Consider the following 11,254-nt stretch of genomic DNA (forward strand, 5'->3'; position numbering starts at 1 on the left):
GGTTCCTGGCTGTGTCTACAGCACCGAGAATGTGCCTAACACCTGGCTGGCAGTCAAGAAATATTTGTTGAAAAAATGAATGTACCAATGTACAGATGGTGTCAGGAAGCAGGGAGGCCACCCTTTGAAATCTGACCTTGCACTGCAGGGCCCCTTCTCCCAAAGGGTAGAATCAAATGGGGTGAAGCCCAGGCTTTGGAGACAGACAGGCTTATGTTTGAATCATGGCTCCTTTAGCTCTGTGGTTTTAGACAAATTACTTAACAGCTCTGAGCCTCAGTTTCATCACATGTGAAAGAGAAATAATAATATCGCCATCAGAGGACTATAGAAATAAAATGGGATCGTGCATGCCAAATGGTTAGCACAGTGACCAACACAGAGTAAGTGCTCAACGGATGGCAGTTACTATTAGAATTAATTAAGCAAAGAGAAGCTCAGAGGACAATAGTTGACCAGGGCAGGGCTTTCTTGGCTGGACATAGATGGATAACTGGAGTTCTGCCATGCAAGGGCTTAGCCCAAGCAGGTGGGGTTGGGGGGCTCTTGCCTTACCTTTCCTGGTATGGTGACCCCCATGGGACAGGTAGGTGATGTTCACAGAGGCCTGGCCCAGCCTCGCGTTCAGGAAGGCAACATAAAGATGGTGCTGGGAGCCTGTCCTGGCTGCTGGCTCTTCAGTGTAAGGGGTCTCTGGGCTGAGACATTGCACCCCAGATAGGCCTTCCACTGGCGGAAGAGGGCATGGTGCCAGCCTGCTGCTGGGGAAGCTGTGTTTCCCAGCGTTTGTGCCTGGCAAAGACCCATTGCTGAGGGAGGTATCCTTCGGCAAAAAACAGGGACAGGGCTGCTTGCTTCTTCCTGCCAGTTTCCTCTGCTTCCCTTTAGTCACCCCTTGTGTCTCACTGCCAAGCTAACAATCTGGAACTCTGTTTTCTTCTCTGTCACCCCCCTGCTCAAGAATTTGCAGTGGCTCCCTATTGCCTGTGACCATCTGCAAGTGGCTAGGCCTCTTGAGACCTCAATTTTCTCATTTTTATTGAGGGAAGAGGTGAACTGGAAGGCTAGAGTGGAAGCTCTCTGTGTGATTCTGTCATTCTAGCAGGTCAAAACCAAATTCCCCATGTTTCCACTAAGGGTGCCCCATAATCCTGCCCACTCCCTTGGTCCAAGTTTATATCCCACAAGCCTAGATTCTGAACCTTCCCATCCAGCCCACTCTCCTCTCTGGTCTCCAGCACCCTTCTCATGCCCGTTCGTGTGCACTGTCTTACTCTTCCCTCTCTATCTGGGACATCTGCTTTGTCCCTGTTTCAAAGCTTCGGTGCTAGAACAGTAGAGTGATTAAGAATAGAGGCTTCGAGATAAATAAAACTGGCTTCGAGTCTTTGCTTCACCACTTACTATCTGGGCAATCTTAGGCAAATCTCTGAGCTTCTGTGCTTGCAGTGATAACATAGAGACAATGATAAATACAGAATTAGCAGTAGTAATTGAGATAATATGTGCAGTGGCAGAGGACAGTGCTTGGCACATAGTAAGTGCTCAGTAAACGGCAATGATTACTGCAGTCCTCTCTGCCTCTCCAAATCTTGTCCATCACCCTAGATCCAAGATTTCTCTGTCCCCTGAAGCTCATGGTGGTGATCCCTTTCTGGTTCTCACAGCTATTGGATCTAGGGCCTGGTTAGGTGTCTCATTAGATCCTGTCTTGCAGTGCAATAATTTCATGTGTGTGCGATATCTTACCACCTCAAAAGAGGCATGATGCCTTAAGTTCTTGGAGAAGAGAAACCATGATTTTCATCTTCACTAGCTCCCAGGATACTGAGATACTTAATAATTTGGAAATACTTAATAATTCCTTTTATTTTAATCATTATTAATTAATATTTAATTTGATATTTAATTACTATTTAATATTCCTTAATAATAAGGAATTATTAATTGTTAACAATGCCTTAATAATTTCTTTTGAATTGAAGGCTTCAAATATCACATCCATGTTATCAATTGCCCAATTCCTAGATCACGTGGATATTCACAAAGGCCTGAGGGTCTCTACATAGGTGAAGAAGGTCTCCCCAGAATCAGTATTGAAGATAGCCCATGGATTGTTAGTCACAGACCTCTTAAAACCTGGCAACTAAAACTCTAATATTCTTAGAAGAAAATATAAGGGAAAAGCTTCATGACATTGGATTTAGCAATGATTTTTTTGGCTATGACACTAAAGACATAGGCAAGAAGATTAAAAATAGATAATTAGACTATATCAAAATTTATGACTTTTATGCATCAAAGAACAGTATCAGCAGAGTGAAAGGGCAACCCACAGAATGGGAGAATATATTAATATTTAAAAATCACATATCTGATAGGAGATTAAGATCCAGAACATATAAAAAATTCCTACCACTCAACAACAAAAAACAAGCAACCCAATTAAAAAATGGGCAAAGAACATGAATATGAATTTCTCCAAAGAAGGTATACAAAGGCCAATAAGCACACAAAAAACTGTTCAACATCACTATCATTAGAGATCCAAATCAAAACCACAGTGAGATACCACTTCACACCTGTTAGAATGGCTATTATAAGGGAAAAAAGAAGAAAATAACAAGTGTTGGTGAAGATCTGGAGAAATTGGAACACTTGTGCATTGTTGGTGGGAATGTAAAATGGTGCAGCCGTTATGGAACAGTATGGTGGTTCCTCAAAAAATTAAAAATAGAATTACCATATGATCCAGCAATTTCACTTTGGGCTATATAACCAAAAGAATTGAAAACAAAAATTCAAACAAATGTTTGTGCTCCCAGGTTCATAGCAGTATTAGTTACAACAGCCAATGGGTGGAAGTAACCAAGTATCTACCAACAGACGGATTTACAAAAAGAGTGGTGTATACATACAATGGAACATTATTCCACCTTACAGAGGAAGGACATTCTGACACATGCTACAACATGAATGAACCTTGAAGACATTAAGCTAAGTGAAATTAACTAGTCACAAAAGGACAAAGACTATATGATTCTACTTTTATGAGGTAACTAGAGTCATCAAATTCATAGAGACAGAAACTAGAATGGTGGTTGCCAGGGGCCGGGGACAGGCCAGAATGATTGTTTAATGGGAACAGCATTTTAGTTGTGGAAGATAAAAAACATTTCGGAGCTGGATGGTGGTGACGGCTGCACAGCAACATAAATGTACTGAACTGTGCACTTGGGAGTGGTTAAATGGTAAATTCTATGATGGATATTTTGCTACCCTCAAAAAACCTGGCAAATTTAAGACTGTTCCCTGGATGCACCTCTGTTTTTACATCTAGAACTTTATGTGTTGTTTCAGAGCTCACGATCTCCTCAGGTTCATCTGTGGACCCATTTGGCAGCCCTAGTGTTACGGTGAAGCCAGTTCCCTGAGCTCTGAGACATTCTTCAGGTCCCTTAATGGCGAGCCCTGCCCACTTAGGCCTTTGTGCACAGGGTTGGTCCCCAAGTTCCAGATAACCTTTTTTGCAGAAGCCCACCTGGCGCCAAGGACAGGGAAAAATGGTTCAGTTTGTTATTACATAAAGCCGCATCCTTAAAGGAACTTAGCACTCTTCTACGTACCTGCCCTCTGCTCTGAGAACCCGGGAGTTAGAGCTAAGCAGGTACACGGGCTCCATGTGGGCGGGTGGCGGTGGGAGAGGGGGAGTCTCCTATAAGCAGAGCATCTTTAATGCCCGTTCAGGCCACAGTCCCCTTCCAGAGGCTCTGGGGCTGCCCGAGGGCCGGCTGGCTTCCTCTCATGCTTTCAAGCTACAGTGCTTCCCATCACATTGCAGAAGGCTGCCTTGGGTCATATCTCGCAAAGGAAGAGCTATTAAAAAAATATTTCATTTGGATTTTCTACGTGGCCCTCCATCTGGAAATATCTTTTATCTGGCAACTTCTGCAAAGTGAACTGAATCTTGAAGGCGGTCCTGGCAGGTTTATGCCAGCTTCTCTGTCACTCCTATAGGCATTTCCATCCTCACCTTCACAAGGGTCGAGCAACTGTGACTTGGGGTGGGAAACAGGACTGGCCTGGAGTGGCAGCGGGTCCCCCAGGCCCTCAGCCATCTTTTTAACCCCGAAAACACCCACTTGGAGGGCAAGAGCCAAGTCTCCAAGACTATTATACACACCCTCTCTCAACTCAAATGTATACGATCTCACTCCAAGTTCCGATCCTAATTTGCAATTCTACATTTCGCGATTATTAAGTACAGCCTGGCTCCCCCAAAGACTGCAAGCTCCTCCTGCTCAGGACGGAATCCAAGAGCCTTAGCCTAGTGTGTGCCATGCAGTAAGCACACAATTAAATACTTACGGAAGGAAGGAAGGAAGGAACAAATGAATTAGTTGAACCCACCTTACCTGCCTCTTCACCAGTTACTTCAAGTCCAGGTTGAGAAATAATCTTCTTTTTGGAATGGTCGTTACTGAAAGAAAATGGGAGGTGCCCTCTGGGTTAGGTAGCTAGAAGAAAGGAGAAACAGAGAGAGAGGGAGAAAAAAAAGTCTTTATCTTCAGTTGGAGAAATGTTTCCACTGGTCCTTGATAAACTAGGGAAAAATACCCCCGGGGCTTTCTGATAGCCGAGTGTCCCCGATAGCGCCTGGGTGGGGCAGGCACGCTCTGGCATCAGGGTGCAGGGATGGATTCTAACGGTTTCTTTGCTGGTTGAAGAGGCTGCTTCCTGCCGACCTTTTTTTTTTTTTTTTTCCTTCTTCTTCTTCACGTATCAGCCCAGCTTGTAAATGTGAAGGAGTGGCCCCTGTTCCAAATGTGCAGGGCTGGCGCAGCAGTTGTCCCACCGCTGTCACGCGGCCTTTCAGCTGGATGCTCCGGCTGGTCTGAGAAGGCGAGTGTTCTGTGTGTGTCTCAGGCTTTGCAAATCTCGCATCCCTGGGAGTCTCAGAAATCCCCGAGGAGTTAGAAAGGGCAGGTAGCCAGGTTCCCATTTGATAGGAGAGGCAATTTGGCCAAAGCCCTTCCAGATCTGCTTAGACTAGAGTGCCACAGGACACTCATTCCTTAGGCTCCGGCATTCTTGCTCACAAGGTCTTTTGAGAATTTATTTTTCAAGAGGAAGAGCCTCATTAGGCAAAAGTCAACACAGAAGCTGTATTACCTAGTAAGGGACGTCTGCTGGATTTGTCTTTTGAGTAATTCCGACCCACGATTACAGTTATGAATAGATGGGCCTATCGTTGAAAATAATACTTACCTTTTATTGAACACTTACTATGTACCAGACATTTTATATATATTTTATTTTACCTAGTCCTGATAACAAGCATCTGAGATCAGTAGTAGTGTTATTACAATTTTACGGAGAAGAAAACTGAGAGTCAGAGAAATTCAATAACTTGCCCAGGACTGCACAACTGCACAAGTGCAGGCGATGGGATTTAAGCCTTGGTCTCTGACTCTCTGACTTCATCTTATTCAACGTGCCAATGTGGCTCAAATTTCCTTTGCATGTTAACAACACATATTCATAGGCCCATACCAAAGGGTCAGGTCAAAAGACTAGAAGGTCTTTCCCTGGATATCCAATCTAAAGTAGCCTCCTCCCCAGGCACTAACACATCACTATTTTATTTTCATCATTATATTTGTCACTACCTGATATTTTCTTATTTATGTATTTGCATATTATCTTTCTTCTCCACTAAGGGATAAGATCCGTAAGAGCAGAGATAAGGCATCCAAAGTCTTATGTTCTAGACACTGAACAAGGGGGGTGGTACCTAGTAAGTACTTAATACACATTTATTAGATAAATTACTGACACTGTCCAAAGCACTGTGTTAGGATTATGAGTCTAGACCCAGATTCTTTTGGGGAAGAGGATCATCACAGAATACTGGTGTGACTCCTGAGGCTGTGGGCTGGGGACACATTGGCACACACTCCATGTATTTGCCATCCCAGAGAAACAAAATCCCAAGACAGTTAAGAAAGCCAGATGACACAGCAAGTCAGTAGAAGAGCCAGGTAAAATGTAGTCCCTCCCTCCAAGGACCTTTATCTCTTACTTGGAAGTCAGAATGAACACAAATGTAATGCAGAACAAATACATGATTAACAGTGACGTGCTGACCCAAACTGCAATCAGATTGGATTAAAGAGAAATCAGAGTGGGAATAGGCACGGAAGGCTTCCTGGAGGAAGCAGAAATCCAGTTGCCTCATCCATGAGTGACTACCTGGGAACTTCCTTTGTGTCAGGCTTGTACTATGAGCTTTACATAAAGTGTCTTCTTTGGTCCTTTCAACACCCTAATGAAATAAGTATTTCGATCATAATTTTATAGATGAGGAAACTGAGTCACAGAAAGGCTGAGAAACTTGCTCTAGATCACAGAGCTACTAAGGACTGAGTAGGGATTAACAGCCAGTGATTTCAAAGCTGGCTTTCTTAACCCACCCAGTAAGCAGAGAGATGTGTCTGGCAAGAAACAGCCCAAGTACGGATCTGGTCTGGGGGTCAGGGGTTAGAGGTCCAGTTGCCGACTTGGACCATAACAGTGAAAAGACCCCGGTCTGCTGTTCTCTCTCATTTAAAGGCATTTGATATCAAACCACCGCACACCTGAGCCAGTGATCCAAGTAATTCAAAGGTTTATTACCTATGCAGACACAGGCCGTGAGGGGAGTCCCTGGGTGAAGGGCCCATTGACAAGAGGGCTCCCTGACATCTGAGCAAGAGAGCGAGCCTGGTACTAGGGACCCAGATATAGGACAGGAGCCCACCCGCCTGTTGAATAATACAGAGAGACAGTGGACGGCGGGGTTGGGGAGGGAGATTAATTTTGAGTGATCTGTTCCGGTGGGGGCCAAGCTGGGGGCAGGCAATCCAAAAGGGCAAGGGTAGATTTCTTGCATGTGACTTATGAGGTGAAGCAGATGTGAATGTGGCTGCGACATCTGATGGTTTCTGCCCCCGTGAGCGTTAACAGTTTGGCTGAATGTCATTTTACTGGGAGGAACTTTTTGCACCCAACTCAATTTCTTCAAAATTCACTCCCTAACATTTGATTTACTGTGCCAAGACTCTTGCTAATATACTTATATGTAGACTGTACCAGTTTTGCATAGCCAGCTCAGTATGCAAAGTCCACTTGCAGGCAGGAGGGCCCCCTGAAACAAGGTTACCTCCAGTTGCAGGGGACGTCCAAGTCCTAGGGAGTTCAGGTTACTGCATGAAAAACTTGTTTTGGGTTTGGTGGTACTTCCATTAGGCTGTTTGGATTACTGCCTGCAATATTTATCCACATACAGCAGCATACAGCATGTCCCTTGGGGGCACACACTCCTGGACAGCTAGCAAATCATCTGGAGCTAGTCCTTCATCTGCCACGCTGGCAGCTGGGATTTTGCCCTTCAGGGAAAGCTTTAAGTGCTGCTGCTCTTTGTGTTACGGGGGCTGATAGAACCTGGGACCATTCTCTGTGTCATTTGCTAGTTTTCCCTGTGTGATCAGATTGAGCGCCCTTAGTCCCACTCCTCTGTCCCCAAACTTCACACTCATACCTAAGGCAATGGGTAGGAAGTCTCCAACTGGAGACTGCGACCGGGAGGCTTTGGTTGCAGGGTGGTCAGAAAAATGTTAAGGAGCCTGTCAGAGCTTAGGTAGTTGGGACATGAGAAAGGAGTTATCTAGGGGAATGGAACCAGCAAATCAGGTTCCCTCTGGGGTGTCTAATCTCTCATGTTCCTTTAATATCTGGGGTGGGCCATGCCACGGGTCCTGCTATGCAGGTCTAGGAAGATACAAAGGTCTGCATGTCCATTTGGATAGATGCTTGATCTGGGCCAGCGACCGGACTTGATAGCGTCAGTCAGTGCCCCAACAGTCTGGCCCAGCATAGGATAGGGCAAGTCCTAGGGGCCTAGATCAGTAGCGTTTGGTATTGGTGGTTTTGTGGTGCAAATAAAGGGCGACCTTCTCATGTCACAGATAGCAGGCCCCACATAGTAGGAGGTCTAGCTATTGGATGTCTGCAAACAGTAGGCTGGCTTTGGGAGGTCCACAAAGGAAAGTTCTAGCCACAATAGGAATGAGGTTCATTGTGCTCAGTGGGAAGGATGAAGGAAGAGGGAGTTATAACTTCGGCGGTCTGTCTGGTGGCCACCCCTTTCAGGTATGTGACACATGCTCAGTGGGGGATCCCCCAAGGGAAGGTGCTGTGCTCTGGCAGGGGGCACCTTGGTGGATGATGTGGGTAACTGGGTGGTCACCCTCCAGGATGTGGTGGCTGGATGGACTGCGGTCATCACCTGCAATGTGGTGGCTGGCTCCCTGGGCCAGGACAACTTTTAGGTCATGGAGACACAGGTTGACATCAGGAAGGGCATCACAAAGATGTGCAAAGTAGAGTGGGTGCTTGAGGGCACATTGAACTATGTGCTGGGCCGCCAGTTGGGCATTTTAATTATGATAAAGGTAGCTTGGGGGTAGAAGGGAAGACTGGAAATGCAAGACCACGTTCCCTTTTGTTTGTCCTGATGGCTGCTCAGGATAATATAATATTCCCAGCCTATGGTGTTGTAGAAGGAGAGCTGTATATTCCAAACAGATAGGGATGACACCGTGGGTGCAATAGTGCCCAGGTGGCCTGGCATTAAGTAGGAAATCTGTGTCCCAGACCCAGGCCACCAGTTACATCAGGCATAGCTGGCTATTGATAACCCAAATGTTCCACAATAACATTTTAAGGGTTTTAGGCTCCATAATAACATTCAGGACTGCCCATTTATAATGCCTGGGGGCATCTGCATCCCATAGCTGTGAGTGGCTATCCATGCTTCAGCATCTATGGTGGGGAATAAATAGACTCAGGCATGCTATTTTATTTTATTTTATATATCTATCTATCTATCTCTTTTTTTTTTTTTTTAGAGACAGGGTCTTGCTCTATCACCCAGGCTGGAGTGCAGTGGTATCATCATAGCTCACTTCAACTTCAGACTCCTGGGCTCAAGTGATCATCCTGTTTCAGCCTCCCAAGTAGCTGTGACTACAGGCACACACCACCATGCCGGGCTAATTTTTTTTTCTTATTTTTTGTGGAGATGAGATCTCACTATATTGCCCAGGCTGATCTCAAACTCCTGGTCTCCAGCAATCCTCCCACCTCGGCCTCCCAAAATGCTGAGATGAGAAGCATGAGACACCACACCTGGCCAGGCATGCGATTTTAGAATATTGGTGTTGGGGACCAGGATCTCTTTTGTCTTGTTCCAAGATCCACATGATGGTAGGGGTCAGTCCAGATGCCAATACTTCTATCTCTTGTGGGAAGAGCCCAAAATTAGCCAGCTTTTAAATCCATCATAAGTGGTAGGTGTTTTAGGGGATGGTAGTACCTGCTTTCCAGGCTGGTGGAAATGCACTGTCAGGGGTTTTCCTGTTCCATCCAAGGCCAGCAGGTCCCATGTTAATCCTCTGTGACTTGAACTCGGATTGAAAAAGGATAGAGGGACTGAGGATCAGAGGAGCTTGGGGCAGGCAGTTATATATGGGAATCCATGACTTGGAGCCTGAGTCTCCTGTCAGAATTAGTAAAGGAGAAACGAAGAGCCCATAGGGGCAGGTATCAAGGGAGGTAAGAGCAGTAAAAGGAAACTGATTTGGGAAACCACATGCCATTTTGTAGCTTAAAAGACTGGAGTCTCCCATGGCATGGTGGGGGAAGTGAGCCTGTGACAGACAGGTGTATGTGCCCACCATGGTTAGGGCACACTGGGTGGCCCAGGGGATCTGGGCGGAAGGCCCATGACCAGTAATTTGCCATTGCAAGTGCAGTCCGTTTCATCAGTCATTCTGCTGGGAGTGACATACTGTGCCCAGCTCTGTCTCTCGCAGGTATTCAATACGCCTAGGAGAGCAGTTGAATACGGGTGGGATGCCGGCCCCCAGGAACGTGGGATTCCTGCGCCGTTAGTCCACTGAAGCCCCTCGTGTAGGGGAGGATGTGAGGGGAGGCACGTTTGGGAGGGGCGTGGAGAGGCTGCTGTGTGCGGAGCTCCACCATCAGCGAAGGGCTGGAGAAGGTTGGCGGGGGTCAAGGGAATGGCTGAGTGGGCAGGGACAGGAGGGACCCTCATGGCTGGCCAAGACTTGTCTGCAGGAGACAAGGGAGGTACAGCCAAGGCAGCTCCAGAGTCATCTATAGCGGTTAATGTGGATCGAGCACTTACTCTAGCCAGACTTGTTCCAGCGCATTAATGAATGTATTATCTCCCCCATCCCTCACCCTGAGCCTGGCTTCCTGCCTCTGCCCCATCCACACAGGCCATTCCCCACGCGGCTGCCTGAGGGGCCTTTTATAACCTGCGTCAGACCACCTTGCTCCCCTGCCTGGAGCTCTGCCGAGGTTTCCTTTTGGCCCAGAGTAAAAGCCGAAGTCCTAGATGGCCCTGAGTGTCTGGCCCCAACCATCTCTGTCCCTTTCTCCTATTCTGCCTCCCCCGTCCCTCCCTGTGCTTAAGCCGCTCAGGCCCCCTTGTCATTCTTCAAACTCTCCTTTTATCGCCTTTGCTCTTTTCCTTCTCCCTGGAACATTCTTCCCCAGATGTCAGCTCTCCTTACTAGAAAGGTCTTCCTTTGTCACCTGAATATGACACTAACAACCCTAACCACCCTGTCCTTCTCCCTCACTCTGTGTTATTCTTCCCCATAGCACAGTAGACTGTTTACTTGCCTATTTGGCTAGTGTCCCTCTCCCCCTCTCTAGTCTATAAGCTTCTCTTGGGCAAGAGCAATGTTTTTGTTTTTTTTTTTTTATTGTTTTGTTTTGTTTTTGAGACAGAGGCTTGCTCTGTGGCCCTGGGTGGAGTGCAGTAGCATCATCATAGCTCACAGCAACCTCAAACTCCTGGGCTCAAATGATCTTCCTGCCTCAGCCTCCCGAGTAGCTGGGACTACAGGCGTGTGCCACCGTGATGGCTAATTTTTCTATTTTTGTAGAGATGGGGTCTCGTTCTTGCTCAGGCTGTTTTCGAACTCCTGAGCTCAAGCGATCCTCCCGGCTCGGCCTCACAGAGTGCTAGGATTACAGGCGTGAACTACCGCGCCTGGCCAGCCAAGCAGTGTTTGTTTTGTTGACATGGGTGTACCCCCAGTGCCTACAATGGTTCCTACTGTGTATGAGGTGCCCCATAAATGCTTACTGAATGAATAAAGTGTGTGTTATTATCCTGATT

The sequence above is a fragment of the Lemur catta genome, chromosome 7 (genome assembly GCF_020740605.2).
Source record: "Lemur catta isolate mLemCat1 chromosome 7, mLemCat1.pri, whole genome shotgun sequence".
Taxonomy (NCBI): Eukaryota; Metazoa; Chordata; class Mammalia; order Primates; family Lemuridae; genus Lemur; species Lemur catta.